This window comes from Ranitomeya variabilis, chromosome 5, assembly GCF_051348905.1.
Source record: "Ranitomeya variabilis isolate aRanVar5 chromosome 5, aRanVar5.hap1, whole genome shotgun sequence".
NCBI lineage: Eukaryota > Metazoa > Chordata > Amphibia > Anura > Dendrobatidae > Ranitomeya > Ranitomeya variabilis.
In genome coordinates this window covers 486,282,196-486,298,666 of record NC_135236.1, presented here as the reverse complement: position 1 = coordinate 486,298,666, position 16,471 = coordinate 486,282,196, and the positions used below count along the sequence as shown (strand labels likewise).

The 16,471-nt window shown below is 44.9% G+C and overlaps 6 non-coding genes and 10 pseudogenes across 6 annotated transcripts; all 16 read left to right on the top strand.

The window, feature by feature from the left end:
* Nucleotides 1-45: 45 nt before the first annotated feature.
* On the top strand, nucleotides 46-245 carry LOC143777316 (U2 spliceosomal RNA). Its single transcript, XR_013216089.1, has one exon. It is a non-coding gene; the product is annotated as a U2 spliceosomal RNA (small nuclear RNA).
* An 866-nt stretch (nucleotides 246-1,111) lies between these two features.
* On the top strand, nucleotides 1,112-1,314 carry LOC143777340 (U2 spliceosomal RNA; annotated as a pseudogene).
* Nucleotides 1,315-2,179: 865 nt separating this feature from the next.
* Nucleotides 2,180-2,376, top strand: LOC143777368 (U2 spliceosomal RNA). Its single transcript, XR_013216125.1, has one exon. It is a non-coding gene; the product is annotated as a U2 spliceosomal RNA (small nuclear RNA).
* Nucleotides 2,377-3,241: 865 nt separating this feature from the next.
* On the top strand, nucleotides 3,242-3,441 carry LOC143777383 (U2 spliceosomal RNA). The gene has a single exon (XR_013216133.1). It is a non-coding gene; the product is annotated as a U2 spliceosomal RNA (small nuclear RNA).
* Nucleotides 3,442-4,304: 863 nt separating this feature from the next.
* Nucleotides 4,305-4,510, top strand: LOC143777352 (U2 spliceosomal RNA; annotated as a pseudogene).
* An 865-nt stretch (nucleotides 4,511-5,375) lies between these two features.
* On the top strand, nucleotides 5,376-5,578 carry LOC143777365 (U2 spliceosomal RNA; annotated as a pseudogene).
* An 865-nt stretch (nucleotides 5,579-6,443) lies between these two features.
* Nucleotides 6,444-6,640, top strand: LOC143777367 (U2 spliceosomal RNA). Its single transcript, XR_013216123.1, has one exon. It is a non-coding gene; the product is annotated as a U2 spliceosomal RNA (small nuclear RNA).
* An 865-nt stretch (nucleotides 6,641-7,505) lies between these two features.
* Nucleotides 7,506-7,705, top strand: LOC143777382 (U2 spliceosomal RNA). The gene has a single exon (XR_013216132.1). It is a non-coding gene; the product is annotated as a U2 spliceosomal RNA (small nuclear RNA).
* An 842-nt stretch (nucleotides 7,706-8,547) lies between these two features.
* Nucleotides 8,548-8,750, top strand: LOC143777372 (U2 spliceosomal RNA; annotated as a pseudogene).
* Nucleotides 8,751-9,615: 865 nt separating this feature from the next.
* On the top strand, nucleotides 9,616-9,818 carry LOC143777376 (U2 spliceosomal RNA; annotated as a pseudogene).
* Nucleotides 9,819-10,683: 865 nt separating this feature from the next.
* On the top strand, nucleotides 10,684-10,889 carry LOC143777348 (U2 spliceosomal RNA; annotated as a pseudogene).
* An 864-nt stretch (nucleotides 10,890-11,753) lies between these two features.
* LOC143777371 (U2 spliceosomal RNA) lies at nucleotides 11,754-11,956 on the top strand (annotated as a pseudogene).
* An 865-nt stretch (nucleotides 11,957-12,821) lies between these two features.
* Nucleotides 12,822-13,021, top strand: LOC143777381 (U2 spliceosomal RNA). The gene has a single exon (XR_013216131.1). It is a non-coding gene; the product is annotated as a U2 spliceosomal RNA (small nuclear RNA).
* An 842-nt stretch (nucleotides 13,022-13,863) lies between these two features.
* LOC143777370 (U2 spliceosomal RNA) lies at nucleotides 13,864-14,066 on the top strand (annotated as a pseudogene).
* Nucleotides 14,067-14,931: 865 nt separating this feature from the next.
* Nucleotides 14,932-15,134, top strand: LOC143777375 (U2 spliceosomal RNA; annotated as a pseudogene).
* Nucleotides 15,135-15,999: 865 nt separating this feature from the next.
* LOC143777395 (U2 spliceosomal RNA) lies at nucleotides 16,000-16,210 on the top strand (annotated as a pseudogene).
* The last annotated feature ends 261 nt before the right edge of the window (nucleotides 16,211-16,471 follow it).

Below are 16,471 nucleotides of genomic sequence, written 5' to 3'. Positions count from 1 at the left end.
AGTTTTAGGCCTAGGTGCGTCAGAAGTGGCAAACCATTTCTGGTTATCGTTTCTCGGCCTTATGCATCCGTCGTCGCCGCCGCTCAAGATGTAGTGTAGTATCTGTTCTTATCAGTTTAATATCTGATACGTCCCCTATCCATATTAAATGGATTTTTAGCCCAGGGAGCTGGAAATGGAGCTTGCTCTGTCCACTCCACGCATTGACTCGTTATTGCAGTATCTCCGGGAACACTGCGCTCCTTCTCTGATCCGGTTTCCAAAAACAGATTGCATTGAAATCAGCGCAAGTTGTCTTTTAACCCTTTATGTGAATACTTTTCAGTGTCAGCGAAGCACATTTCAGATGCCAAATGTAGCATTTTGCTTGATTTCACTTGACCATTTGCAACATTTTGTGTGCCTTGCCTGGCCTTGCTTTCACCTATGTATGTCAAGCATTGTATTGCATTCAATATGCAATCAGTCAGTCAATCAATTTGTCTTTACTGGTTGCTGCAACAGGTGTGTTGAGATGTAGGCCTGTATTAGGCCTTTCTTACAGTGTTGCAAATATACTGTGCCATCTACAAAATTAGGCCCCTGCTGTCAGTACTTGGCGGCGTTTCAATTGAAGTATCCAATGAGTAGTTCTGCCATACATACCGCATTTGTGACCACCGCATGAATTCTTTTGTAAACCATTGTCTCCCTCTTGTGGACCACCGACTTCCAAATGTGGTGTATTATATGTATTTGAAAAAAAAAAGGAAAACTGGTGTCTGTGCTGATCTCGAATCTGCTTGTCTTCTCCATCTACACCTGTGTGAGTATTCCAATGCTTTTGACCAACCAGGTGCGCTGCCTGCAGTAGATAGAATCTTAGCACGGAACATTCATGTGCAGTCACAATGGGGATGGAGGGTGTGGTCAAAGTAGGCGGAGTTATGCAGATTCAAAACGCGTCGTGCACAGCTTGAACACACGCACACACACACAGCAGAACTGTCATTGAGAATGCATCCCAGCGTTTCTGGAAATGTCTTCCCTGCGGCACTCTTTTTGCTCTGTCTCCACAATGGGTGTCAGTTTTAGGCCTAGTTGCGTCAGAAGTGGCAAACCGTTTCTGGTTATCGTTTCTCGGCCTTATGCATCCGTCGTCGCCGCTGCCGCTCAAGATGTAGTGTAGTATCTGTTCTTATCAGTTTAATATCTGATACGTCCCCTATCCATATTAAATGGATTTTTAGCCCAGGGAGCTGGAAATGGAGCTTGCTCTGTCCACTCCACGCATTGACTCGTTATTGCAGTATCTCCGGGAACACTGCGCTCCTTCTCTGATCCGGTTTCCAAAAACAGATTGCATTGAAATCAGCGCAAGTTGTCTTTTAACCCTTTATGTGAATACTTTTCAGTGTCAGCGAAGCACATTTCAGATGCCAAATGTAGCATTTTGCTTGATTTTACTTGACCATTTGCAACATTTTGTGTGCCTTGCCTGGCCTTGCTTTCACCTATGTATGTCAAGCATTGTATTGCATTCAATATGCAATCAGTCAGTCAATCAATTTGTCTTTACTGGTTGCTGCAACAGGTGTGTTGAGATGTAGGCCTGTACTAGGCCTTTCTTACAGTGTTGCAAATATACTGTGCCATCTACAAAATTAGGCCCCTGCTGTCAGTACTTGGCGGCGTTTCAATTGAAGTATCCAATGAGTAGTTCTGCCATACATACCGCATTTGTGACCGCCGCATGAATTCTTTTGTAAACCATTGTCTCCCTCTTGTGGACCACCGACTTCCAAATGTGGTGTATTATATGTATTTGGAAAAAAAAGGAAAACTGGTGTCTGTGCTGATCTTGAATCTGCTTGTCATCTCCATCTACACCTGTGTGAGTATTCCAATGCTTTTGACCAACCAGGTGCGCTGCCTGCAGTAGATAGAATCTTAGCACGGAACATTCATGTGCAGTCACAATGGGGATGGAGGGTGTGGTCAAAGTAGGCGGAGTTATGCAGATTCAAAACGCGTCGTGCACAGCTTGAACACACGCACACACACACAGCAGAACTGTCATTGAGAATGCATCCCAGCGTTTCTGGAAATGTCTTCCCTGTGCCACTCTTTTTGCTTTGTCTCCACAATGGGTGTCAGTTTTAGGCCTAGTTGCGTCAGAAGTGGCAAACCGTTTCTGGTTATCGTTTCTCGGCCTTATGCATCCGTCGTCGTCGCTCAAGATGTAGTGTAGTATCTGTTCTTATCAGTTTAATATCTGATACGTCCCCTATCCATATTAAATGGATTTTTAGCCCAGGGAGCTGGAAATGGAGCTTGCTATGTCCACTCCACGCATTGACTCGTTATTGCAGTATCTCCGGGAACACTGCGCTCCTTCTCTGATCCGGTTTCCAAAAACAGATTGCATTGAAATCAGCGCAAGTTGTCTTTTAACCCTTTATGTGAATACTTTTCAGTGTCAGCGAAGCACATTTCAGATGCCAAATGTAGCATTTTGCTTGATTTCACTTGACCATTTGCAACATTTTGTGTGCCTTGCCTGGCCTTGCTTTCACCTATGTATGTCAAGCATTGTATTGCATTCAATATGCAATCAGTCAGTCAATCAATTTGTCTTTACTGGTTGCTGCAACAGGTGTGTTGAGATGTAGGCCTGTATGAGGCCTTTCTTACAGTGTTGCAAATGTACTGTGCCATCTACAAAATTAGGCCCCTGCTGTCAGTACTTGGCGGCGTTTCAATTGAAGTATCCAATGAGTAGTTCTGCCATACATACCGCATTTGTGACCGCCGCATGAATTCTTTTGTAAACCATTGTCTCCCTCTTGTGGACCACCGACTTCCAAATGTGGTGTATTATATGTATTTGAAAAAAAAAGGAAAACTGGTGTCTGTGCTGATCTCGAATCTGCTTGTCTTCTCCATCTACACCTGTGTGAGTATTCCAATGCTTTTGACCAACCAGGTGCGCTGCCTGCAGTAGATAGAATCTTAGCACGGAACATTCATGTGCAGTCACAATGGGGATGGAGGGTGTGGTCAAAGTAGGCGGAGTTATGCAGATTCAAAACGCGTCGTGCACAGCTTGAACAGACGCACACACACACAGCAGAACTGTCATTGAGAATGCATCCCAGCGTTTCTGGAAATGTCTTCCCTGCGGCACTCTTTTTGCTCTGTCTCCACAATGGGTGTCAGTTTTAGGCCTAGGTGCGTCAGAAGTGGCAAACCATTTCTGGTTATCGTTTCTCGGCCTTATGCATCCGTCGTCGCCGCCGCTCAAGATGTAGTGTAGTATCTGTTCTTATCAGTTTAATATCTGATACGTCCCCTATCCATAATAAATGGATTTTTAGCCCAGGAAGCTGGAAATGGAGCTTGCTCTGTCCACTCCACGCATTGACTCGTTATTGCAGTATCTCCGGGAACACTGCGCTCCTTCTCTGATCCGGTTTCCAAAAACAGATTGCATTGAAATCAGCGCAAGTTGTCCTATAACCCTTTATGTGAATACTTTTCAGTGTCAGCGAAGCACATTTCAGATGCCAAATGTAGCATTTTGCTTGATTTTACTTGACCATTTGCAACATTTTGTGTGCCTTGCCTGGCCTTGCTTTCACCTATGTATGTCAAGCATTGTATTGCATTCAATATGCAATCAGTCAGTCAATCAATTTGTCTTTACTGGTTGCTGCAACAGGTGTGTTGAGATGTAGGCCTGTACTAGGCCTTTCTTACAGTGTTGCAAATATACTGTGCCATCTACAAAATTAGGCCCCTGCTGTCAGTACTTGGCGGCGTTTCAATTGAAGTATCCAATGAGTAGTTCTGCCATACATACCGCATTTGTGACCGCCGCATGAATTCTTTTGTAAACCATTGTCTCCCTCTTGTGGACCACCGACTTCCAAATGTGGTGTATTATATGTATTTGAAAAAAAAAGGAAAACTGGTGTCTGTGCTGATCTTGAATCTGCTTGTCATCTCCATCTACACCTGTGTGAGTATTCCAATGCTTTTGACCAACCAGGTGCGCTGCCTGCAGTAGATAGAATCTTAGCACGGAACATTCATGTGCAGTCACAATGGGGATGGAGGGTGTGGTCAAAGTAGGCGGAGTTATGCAGATTCAAAACGCGTCGTGCACAGCTTGAACACACGCACACACACAGCAGAACTGTCATTGAGAATGCATCCCAGCGTTTCTGGAAATGTCTTCCCTGCGGCACTCTTTTTGCTCTGTCTCCACAATGGGTGTCAGTTTTAGGCCTAGGTGCGTCAGAAGTGGCAAACCATTTCTGGTTATCGTTTCTCGGCCTTATGCATCCGTCGTCGTCGTCGCCTCCGCTCAAGATGTAGTGTAGTATCTGTTCTTATCAGTTTAATATCTGATACGTCCCCTATCCATATTAAATGGATTTTTAGCCCAGGGAGCTGGAAATGGAGCTTGCTCTGTCCACTCCACGCATTGACTCGTTATTGCAGTATCTCCGGGAACACTGCGCTCCTTCTCTGATCCGGTTTCCAAAAACAGATTGCATTGAAATCAGCGCAAGTTGTCTTTTAACCCTTTATGTGAATACTTTTCAGTGTCAGCAAAGCACATTTCAGATGCCAAATGTAGCATTTTGCTTGATTTCACTTGACCATTTGCAACATTTTGTGTGCCTTGCCTGGCCTTGCTTTCACCTATGTATGTCAAGCATTGTATTGCATTCAATATGCAATCAGTCAGTCAATCAATTTGTCTTTACTGGTTGCTGCAACAGGTGTGTTGAGATGTAGGCCTGTATTAGGCCTTTCTTACAGTGTTGCAAATATACTGTGCCATCTACAAAATTAGGCCCTGCTGTCAGTACTTGGCGGCGTTTCAATTGAAGTATCCAATGAGTAGTTCTGCCATACATACCGCATTTGTGACCGCCGCATGAATTCTTTTGTAAACCATTGTCTCCCTCTTGTGGACCACCGACTTCCAAATGTGGTGTATTATATGTATTTGAAAAAAAAAAGGAAAACTGGTGTATGTGCTGATCTCGAATCTGCTTGTCTTCTCCATCTACACCTGTGTGAGTATTCCAATGCTTTTGACCAACCAGGTGCGCTGCCTGCAGTAGATAGAATCTTAGCACGGAACATTCATGTGCAGTCACAATGGGGATGGAGGGTGTGGTCAAAGTAGGCGGAGTTATGCAGATTCAAAACGCGTCGTGCACAGCTTGAACACACGCACACACACACAGCAGAACTGTCATTGAGAATGCATCCCAGCGTTTCTGGAAATGTCTTCCCTGCGGCACTCTTTTTGCTCTGTCTCCACAATGGGTGTCAGTTTTAGGCCTAGTTGCGTCAGAAGTGGCAAACCGTTTCTGGTTATCGTTTCTCGGCCTTATGCATCCGTCGTCGCCGCTGCCGCTCAAGATGTAGTGTAGTATCTGTTCTTATCAGTTTAATATCTGATACGTCCCCTATCCATATTAAATGGATTTTTAGCCCAGGGAGCTGGAAATGGAGCTTGCTCTGTCCACTCCACGCATTGACTCGTTATTGCAGTATCTCTGGGAACACTGCGCTCCTTCTCTGATCCGGTTTCCAAAAACAGATTGCATTGAAATCAGCGCAAGTTGTCTTTTAACCCTTTATGTGAATACTTTTCAGTGTCAGCGAAGCACATTTCAGATGCCAAATGTAGCATTTTGCTTGATTTTACTTGACCATTTGCAACATTTTGTGTGCCTTGCCTGGCCTTGCTTTCACCTATGTATGTCAAGCATTGTATTGCATTCAATATGCAATCAGTCAGTCAATCAATTTGTCTTTACTGGTTGCTGCAACAGGTGTGTTGAGATGTAGGCCTGTACTAGGCCTTTCTTACAGTGTTGCAAATATACTGTGCCATCTACAAAATTAGGCCCCTGCTGTCAGTACTTGGTGGCGTTTCAATTGAAGTATCCAATGAGTAGTTCTGCCATACATACCGCATTTGTGACCGCCGCATGAATTCTTTTGTAAACCATTGTCTCCCTCTTGTGGACCACCGACTTCCAAATGTGGTGTATTATATGTATTTGAAAAAAAAAGGAAAACTGGTGTCTGTGCTGATCTCGAATCTGCTTGTCTTCTCCATCTACACCTGTGTGAGTATTCCAATGCTTTTGACCAACCAGGTGCGCTGCCTGCAGTAGATAGAATCTTAGCACGGAACATTCATGTGCAGTCACAATGGGGATGGAGGGTGTGGTCAAAGTAGGCGGAGTTATGCAGATTCAAAACGCGTCGTGCACAGCTTGAACACACGCACACACACACAGCAGAACTGTCATTGAGAATGCATCCCAGCGTTTCTGGAAATGTCTTCCCTGTGCCACTCTTTTTGCTTTGTCTCCACAATGGGTGTCAGTTTTAGGCCTAGTTGCGTCAGAAGTGGCAAACCGTTTCTGGTTATCGTTTCTCGGCCTTATGCATCCGTCGTCGTCGCTCAAGATGTAGTGTAGTATCTGTTCTTATCAGTTTAATATCTGATACGTCCCCTATCCATATTAAATGGATTTTTAGCCCAGGGAGCTGGAAATGGAGCTTGCTATGTCCACTCCACGCATTGACTCGTTATTGCAGTATCTCCGGGAACACTGCGCTCCTTCTCTGATCCGGTTTCCAAAAACAGATTGCATTGAAATCAGCGCAAGTTGTCTTTTAACCCTTTATGTGAATACTTTTCAGTGTCAGCGAAGCACATTTCAGATGCCAAATGTAGCATTTTGCTTGATTTCACTTGACCATTTGCAACATTTTGTGTGCCTTGCCTGGCCTTGCTTTCACCTATGTATGTCAAGCATTGTATTGCATTCAATATGCAATCAGTCAGTCAATCAATTTGTCTTTACTGGTTGCTGCAACAGGTGTGTTGAGATGTAGGCCTGTATGAGGCCTTTCTTACAGTGTTGCAAATGTACTGTGCCATCTACAAAATTAGGCCCCTGCTGTCAGTACTTGGCGGCGTTTCAATTGAAGTATCCAATGAGTAGTTCTGCCATACATACCGCATTTGTGACCGCCGCATGAATTCTTTTGTAAACCATTGTCTCCCTCTTGTGGACCACCGACTTCCAAATGTGGTGTATTATATGTATTTGAAAAAAAAAGGAAAACTGGTGTCTGTGCTGATCTCGAATCTGCTTGTCTTCTCCATCTACACCTGTGTGAGTATTCCAATGCTTTTGACCAACCAGGTGCGCTGCCTGCAGTAGATAGAATCTTAGCACGGAACATTCATGTGCAGTCACAATGGGGATGGAGGGTGTGGTCAAAGTAGGCGGAGTTATGCAGATTCAAAACGCGTCGTGCACAGCTTGAACAGACGCACACACACACAGCAGAACTGTCATTGAGAATGCATCCCAGCGTTTCTGGAAATGTCTTCCCTGCGGCACTCTTTTTGCTCTGTCTCCACAATGGGTGTCAGTTTTAGGCCTAGGTGCGTCAGAAGTGGCAAACCATTTCTGGTTATCGTTTCTCGGCCTTATGCATCCGTCGTCGCCGCCGCTCAAGATGTAGTGTAGTATCTGTTCTTATCAGTTTAATATCTGATACGTCCCCTATCCATAATAAATGGATTTTTAGCCCAGGAAGCTGGAAATGGAGCTTGCTCTGTCCACTCCACGCATTGACTCGTTATTGCAGTATCTCCGGGAACACTGCGCTCCTTCTCTGATCCGGTTTCCAAAAACAGATTGCATTGAAATCAGCGCAAGTTGTCCTATAACCCTTTATGTGAATACTTTTCAGTGTCAGCGAAGCACATTTCAGATGCCAAATGTAGCATTTTGCTTGATTTTACTTGACCATTTGCAACATTTTGTGTGCCTTGCCTGGCCTTGCTTTCACCTATGTATGTCAAGCATTGTATTGCATTCAATATGCAATCAGTCAGTCAATCAATTTGTCTTTACTGGTTGCTGCAACAGGTGTGTTGAGATGTAGGCCTGTACTAGGCCTTTCTTACAGTGTTGCAAATATACTGTGCCATCTACAAAATTAGGCCCCTGCTGTCAGTACTTGGCGGCGTTTCAATTGAAGTATCCAATGAGTAGTTCTGCCATACATACCGCATTTGTGACCGCCGCATGAATTCTTTTGTAAACCATTGTCTCCCTCTTGTGGACCACCGACTTCCAAATGTGGTGTATTATATGTATTTGAAAAAAAAAGGAAAACTGGTGTCTGTGCTGATCTTGAATCTGCTTGTCATCTCCATCTACACCTGTGTGAGTATTCCAATGCTTTTGACCAACCAGGTGCGCTGCCTGCAGTAGATAGAATCTTAGCACGGAACATTCATGTGCAGTCACAATGGGGATGGAGGGTGTGGTCAAAGTAGGCGGGGTGCACAGCTTGAACACACACACACACACACAGCAGAACTGTCATTGAGAATGCATCCCAGCGTTTCTGGAAATGTCTTCCCTGCGGCACTCTTTTTGCTCTGTCTCCACAATGGGTGTCAGTTTTAGGCCTAGGTGCGTCAGAAGTGGCAAACCGTTTCTGGTTATCGTTTCTCGGCCTTATGCATCCGTCGTCGTCGTCGCCGCTCAAGATGTAGTGTAGTATCTGTTCTTATCAGTTTAATATCTGATACGTCCCCTATCCATATTAAATGGATTTTTAGCCCAGGGAGCTGGAAATGGAGCTTGCTATGTCCACTCCACGCATTGACTCGTTATTGCAGTATCTCCGGGAACACTGCGCTCCTTCTCTGATCCGGTTTCCAAAAACAGATTGCATTGAAATCAGCGCAAGTTGTCTTTTAACCCTTTATGTGAATACTTTTCAGTGTCAGCGAAGCACATTTCAGATGCCAAATGTAGCATTTTGCTTGATTTCACTTGACCATTTGCAACATTTTGTGTGCCTTGCCTGGCCTTGCTTTCACCTATGTATGTCAAGCATTGTATTGCATTCAATATGCAATCAGTCAGTCAATCAATTTGTCTTTACTGGTTGCTGCAACAGGTGTGTTGAGATGTAGGCCTGTATTAGGCCTTTCTTACAGTGTTGCAAATGTACTGTGCCATCTACAAAATTAGGCCCCTGCTGTCAGTACTTGGCGGCGTTTCAATTGAAGTATCCAATGAGTAGTTCTGCCATACATACCGCATTTGTGACCGCCGCATGAATTCTTTTGTAAACCATTGTCTCCCTCTTGTGGACCACCGACTTCCAAATGTGGTGTATTATATGTATTTGAAAAAAAAAGGAAAACTGGTGTCTGTGCTGATCTTGAATCTGCTTGTCATCTCCATCTACACCTGTGTGAGTATTCCAATGCTTTTGACCAACCAGGTGCGCTGCCTGCAGTAGATAGAATCTTAGCACGGAACATTCATGTGCAGTCACAATGGGGATGGAGGGTGTGGTCAAAGTAGGCGGAGTTATGCAGATTCAAAACGCGTCGTGCACAGCTTGAACACACGCACACACACACAGCAGAACTGTCATTGAGAATGCATCCCAGCGTTTCTGGAAATGTCTTCCCTGCGGCACTCTTTTTGCTTTGTCTCCACAATGGGTGTCAGTTTTAGGCCTAGTTGCGTCAGAAGTGGCAAACCGTTTCTGGTTATCGTTTCTCGGCCTTATGCATCCGTCGTCGTCGTCGCCGCTCAAGATGTAGTGTAGTATCTGTTCTTATCAGTTTAATATCTGATACGTCCCCTATCCATATTAAATGGATTTTTAGCCCAGGGAGCTGGAGATGGAGCTTGCTATGTCCACTCCACGCATTGACTCGTTATTGCAGTATCTCCGGGAACACTGCGCTCCTTCTCTGATCCGGTTTCCAAAAACAGATTGCATTGAAATCAGCGCAAGTTGTCTTTTAACCCTTTATGTGAATACTTTTCAGTGTCAGCAAAGCACATTTCAGATGCCAAATGTAGCATTTTGCTTGATTTCACTTGACCATTTGCAACATTTTGTGTGCCTTGCCTGGCCTTGCTTTCACCTATGTATGTCAAGCATTGTATTGCATTCAATATGCAATCAGTCAGTCAATCAATTTGTCTTTACTGGTTGCTGCAACAGGTGTGTTGAGATGTAGGCCTGTATGAGGCCTTTCTTACAGTGTTGCAAATGTACTGTGCCATCTACAAAATTAGGCCCCTGCTGTCAGTACTTGGCGGCGTTTCAATTGAAGTATCCAATGAGTAGTTCTGCCATACATACCGCATTTGTGACCGCCGCATGAATTCTTTTGTAAACCATTGTCTCCCTCTTGTGGACCACCGACTTCCAAATGTGGTGTATTATATGTATTTGAAAAAAAAAGGAAAACTGGTGTCTGTGCTGATCTCGAATCTGCTTGTCTTCTCCATCTACACCTGTGTGAGTATTCCAATGCTTTTGACCAACCAGGTGCGCTGCCTGCAGTAGATAGAATCTTAGCACGGAACATTCATGTGCAGTCACAATGGGGATGGAGGGTGTGGTCAAAGTAGGCGGAGTTATGCAGATTCAAAACGCGTCGTGCACAGCTTGAACACACGCACACACACACAGCAGAACTGTCATTGAGAATGCATCCCAGCGTTTCTGGAAATGTCTTCCCTGCGGCACTCTTTTTGCTCTGTCTCCACAATGGGTGTCAGTTTTAGGCCTAGGTGCGTCAGAAGTGGCAAACCATTTCTGGTTATCGTTTCTCGGCCTTATGCATCCGTCGTCGTCGTCGCCTCCGCTCAAGATGTAGTGTAGTATCTGTTCTTATCAGTTTAATATCTGATACGTCCCCTATACATATTAAATGGATTTTTAGCCCAGGGAGCTGGAAATGGAGCTTGCTCTGTCCACTCCACGCATTGACTCGTTATTGCAGTATCTCCGGGAACACTGCGCTCCTTCTCTGATCCGGTTTCCAAAAACAGATTGCATTGAAATCAGCGCAAGTTGTCTTTTAACCCTTTATGTGAATACTTTTCAGTGTCAGCGAAGCACATTTCAGATGCCAAATGTAGCATTTTGCTTGATTTCACTTGACCATTTGCAACATTTTGTGTGCCTTGCCTGGCCTTGCTTTCACCTATGTATGTCAAGCATTGTATTGCATTCAATATGCAATCAGTCAGTCAATCAATTTGTCTTTACTGGTTGCTGCAACAGGTGTGTTGAGATGTAGGCCTGTATTAGGCCTTTCTTACAGTGTTGCAAATATACTGTGCCATCTACAAAATTAGGCCCTGCTGTCAGTACTTGGCGGCGTTTCAATTGAAGTATCCAATGAGTAGTTCTGCCATACATACCGCATTTGTGACCGCCGCATGAATTCTTTTGTAAACCATTGTCTCCCTCTTGTGGACCACTGACTTCCAAATGTGGTGTATTATATGTATTTGAAAAAAAAAGGAAAACTGGTGTCTGTGCTGATCTTGAATCTGCTTGTCATCTCCATCTACACCTGTGTGAGTATTCCAATGCTTTTGACCAACCAGGTGCGCTGCCTGCAGTAGATAGAATCTTAGCACGGAACATTCATGTGCAGTCACAATGGGGATGGAGGGTGTGGTCAAAGTAGGCGGAGTTATGCAGATTCAAAACGCGTCGTGCACAGCTTGAACACACGCACACACACACAGCAGAACTGTCATTGAGAATGCATCCCAGCGTTTCTGGAAATGTCTTCCCTGTGGCACTCTTTTTGCTTTGTCTCCACAATGGGTGTCAGTTTTAGGCCTAGTTGCGTCAGAAGTGGCAAACCGTTTCTGGTTATCGTTTCTCGGCCTTATGCATCCGTCGTCGTCGTCGCCGCTCAAGATGTAGTGTAGTATCTGTTCTTATCAGTTTAATATCTGATACGTCCCCTATCCATATTAAATGGATTTTTAGCCCAGGGAGCTGGAAATGGAGCTTGCTATGTCCACTCCACGCATTGACTCGTTATTGCAGTATCTCCGGGAACACTGCGCTCCTTCTCTGATCCGGTTTCCAAAAACAGATTGCATTGAAATCAGCGCAAGTTGTCTTTTAACCCTTTATGTGAATACTTTTCAGTGTCAGCGAAGCACATTTCAGATGCCAAATGTAGCATTTTGCTTGATTTCACTTGACCATTTGCAACATTTTGTGTGCCTTGCCTGGCCTTGCTTTCACCTATGTATGTCAAGCATTGTATTGCATTCAATATGCAATCAGTCAGTCAATCAATTTGTCTTTACTGGTTGCTGCAACAGGTGTGTTGAGATGTAGGCCTGTATGAGGCCTTTCTTACAGTGTTGCAAATGTACTGTGCCATCTACAAAATTAGGCCCCTGCTGTCAGTACTTGGCGGCGTTTCAATTGAAGTATCCAATGAGTAGTTCTGCCATACATACCGCATTTGTGACCGCCGCATGAATTCTTTTGTAAACCATTGTCTCCCTCTTGTGGACCACCGACTTCCAAATGTGGTGTATTATATGTATTTGAAAAAAAAAGGAAAACTGGTGTCTGTGCTGATCTCGAATCTGCTTGTCTTCTCCATCTACACCTGTGTGAGTATTCCAATGCTTTTGACCAACCAGGTGCGCTGCCTGCAGTAGATAGAATCTTAGCACGGAACATTCATGTGCAGTCACAATGGGGATGGAGGGTGTGGTCAAAGTAGGCGGAGTTATGCAGATTCAAAACGCGTCGTGCACAGCTTGAACAGACGCACACACACACAGCAGAACTGTCATTGAGAATGCATCCCAGCGTTTCTGGAAATGTCTTCCCTGCGGCACTCTTTTTGCTCTGTCTCCACAATGGGTGTCAGTTTTAGGCCTAGGTGCGTCAGAAGTGGCAAACCATTTCTGGTTATCGTTTCTCGGCCTTATGCATCCGTCGTCGCCGCCGCTCAAGATGTAGTGTAGTATCTGTTCTTATCAGTTTAATATCTGATACGTCCCCTATCCATAATAAATGGATTTTTAGCCCAGGAAGCTGGAAATGGAGCTTGCTCTGTCCACTCCACGCATTGACTCGTTATTGCAGTATCTCCGGGAACACTGCGCTCCTTCTCTGATCCGGTTTCCAAAAACAGATTGCATTGAAATCAGCGCAAGTTGTCCTATAACCCTTTATGTGAATACTTTTCAGTGTCAGCGAAGCACATTTCAGATGCCAAATGTAGCATTTTGCTTGATTTTACTTGACCATTTGCAACATTTTGTGTGCCTTGCCTGGCCTTGCTTTCACCTATGTATGTCAAGCATTGTATTGCATTCAATATGCAATCAGTCAGTCAATCAATTTGTCTTTACTGGTTGCTGCAACAGGTGTGTTGAGATGTAGGCCTGTACTAGGCCTTTCTTACAGTGTTGCAAATATACTGTGCCATCTACAAAATTAGGCCCCTGCTGTCAGTACTTGGCGGCGTTTCAATTGAAGTATCCAATGAGTAGTTCTGCCATACATACCGCATTTGTGACCGCCGCATGAATTCTTTTGTAAACCATTGTCTCCCTCTTGTGGACCACCGACTTCCAAATGTGGTGTATTATATGTATTTGAAAAAAAAAGGAAAACTGGTGTCTGTGCTGATCTTGAATCTGCTTGTCATCTCCATCTACACCTGTGTGAGTATTCCAATGCTTTTGACCAACCAGGTGCGCTGCCTGCAGTAGATAGAATCTTAGCACGGAACATTCATGTGCAGTCACAATGGGGATGGAGGGTGTGGTCAAAGTAGGCGGGGTGCACAGCTTGAACACACACACACACACACAGCAGAACTGTCATTGAGAATGCATCCCAGCGTTTCTGGAAATGTCTTCCCTGCGGCACTCTTTTTGCTCTGTCTCCACAATGGGTGTCAGTTTTAGGCCTAGGTGCGTCAGAAGTGGCAAACCGTTTCTGGTTATCGTTTCTCGGCCTTATGCATCCGTCGTCGTCGTCGCCGCTCAAGATGTAGTGTAGTATCTGTTCTTATCAGTTTAATATCTGATACGTCCCCTATCCATATTAAATGGATTTTTAGCCCAGGGAGCTGGAAATGGAGCTTGCTATGTCCACTCCACGCATTGACTCGTTATTGCAGTATCTCCGGGAACACTGCGCTCCTTCTCTGATCCGGTTTCCAAAAACAGATTGCATTGAAATCAGCGCAAGTTGTCTTTTAACCCTTTATGTGAATACTTTTCAGTGTCAGCGAAGCACATTTCAGATGCCAAATGTAGCATTTTGCTTGATTTCACTTGACCATTTGCAACATTTTGTGTGCCTTGCCTGGCCTTGCTTTCACCTATGTATGTCAAGCATTGTATTGCATTCAATATGCAATCAGTCAGTCAATCAATTTGTCTTTACTGGTTGCTGCAACAGGTGTGTTGAGATGTAGGCCTGTATTAGGCCTTTCTTACAGTGTTGCAAATGTACTGTGCCATCTACAAAATTAGGCCCCTGCTGTCAGTACTTGGCGGCGTTTCAATTGAAGTATCCAATGAGTAGTTCTGCCATACATACCGCATTTGTGACCGCCGCATGAATTCTTTTGTAAACCATTGTCTCCCTCTTGTGGACCACCGACTTCCAAATGTGGTGTATTATATGTATTTGAAAAAAAAAGGAAAACTGGTGTCTGTGCTGATCTTGAATCTGCTTGTCATCTCCATCTACACCTGTGTGAGTATTCCAATGCTTTTGACCAACCAGGTGCGCTGCCTGCAGTAGATAGAATCTTAGCACGGAACATTCATGTGCAGTCACAATGGGGATGGAGGGTGTGGTCAAAGTAGGCGGAGTTATGCAGATTCAAAACGCGTCGTGCACAGCTTGAACACACGCACACACACACAGCAGAACTGTCATTGAGAATGCATCCCAGCGTTTCTGGAAATGTCTTCCCTGCGGCACTCTTTTTGCTTTGTCTCCACAATGGGTGTCAGTTTTAGGCCTAGTTGCGTCAGAAGTGGCAAACCGTTTCTGGTTATCGTTTCTCGGCCTTATGCATCCGTCGTCGTCGTCGCCGCTCAAGATGTAGTGTAGTATCTGTTCTTATCAGTTTAATATCTGATACGTCCCCTATCCATATTAAATGGATTTTTAGCCCAGGGAGCTGGAGATGGAGCTTGCTATGTCCACTCCACGCATTGACTCGTTATTGCAGTATCTCCGGGAACACTGCGCTCCTTCTCTGATCCGGTTTCCAAAAACAGATTGCATTGAAATCAGCGCAAGTTGTCTTTTAACCCTTTATGTGAATACTTTTCAGTGTCAGCAAAGCACATTTCAGATGCCAAATGTAGCATTTTGCTTGATTTCACTTGACCATTTGCAACATTTTGTGTGCCTTGCCTGGCCTTGCTTTCACCTATGTATGTCAAGCATTGTATTGCATTCAATATGCAATCAGTCAGTCAATCAATTTGTCTTTACTGGTTGCTGCAACAGGTGTGTTGAGATGTAGGCCTGTATGAGGCCTTTCTTACAGTGTTGCAAATGTACTGTGCCATCTACAAAATTAGGCCCCTGCTGTCAGTACTTGGCGGCGTTTCAATTGAAGTATCCAATGAGTAGTTCTGCCATACATACCGCATTTGTGACCGCCGCATGAATTCTTTTGTAAACCATTGTCTCCCTCTTGTGGACCACCGACTTCCAAATGTGGTGTATTATATGTATTTGAAAAAAAAAGGAAAACTGGTGTCTGTGCTGATCTCGAATCTGCTTGTCTTCTCCATCTACACCTGTGTGAGTATTCCAATGCTTTTGACCAACCAGGTGCGCTGCCTGCAGTAGATAGAATCTTAGCACGGAACATTCATGTGCAGTCACAATGGGGATGGAGGGTGTGGTCAAAGTAGGCGGAGTTATGCAGATTCAAAACGCGTCGTGCACAGCTTGAACACACGCACACACACACAGCAGAACTGTCATTGAGAATGCATCCCAGCGTTTCTGGAAATGTCTTCCCTGCGGCACTCTTTTTGCTCTGTCTCCACAATGGGTGTCAGTTTTAGGCCTAGGTGCGTCAGAAGTGGCAAACCATTTCTGGTTATCGTTTCTCGGCCTTATGCATCCGTCGTCGTCGTCGCCTCCGCTCAAGATGTAGTGTAGTATCTGTTCTTATCAGTTTAATATCTGATACGTCCCCTATACATATAAGGCTACGTTCACATTAGCGGCGCCCGCCGCAGCGGCGGGCGCCGCATGCATCATGCGCCCCTATATTTAACATGGGGGCGCATGGACATGCGGTGCACTTGCTTTTTGCGCCGCATGCGTCCCTGCGGCGCCCGCGTCGGGTCGCGGAGGACGCAGCAAGTTGCATTTTTGCTGCGTCCAAAATCAATGAAAAAAAGGACGCATGCGGCGCAAAAAGCTGCGTTGTGCATGTGTTCACATTTGCGATGTGCGTTGCGGCGGCGACGCTGCGGCGCACACCGCAAATGTGAACGTAGCCTTAAATGGATTTTTAGCCCAGGGAGCTGGAAATGGAGCTTGCTCTGTCCACTCCACGCATTGACTC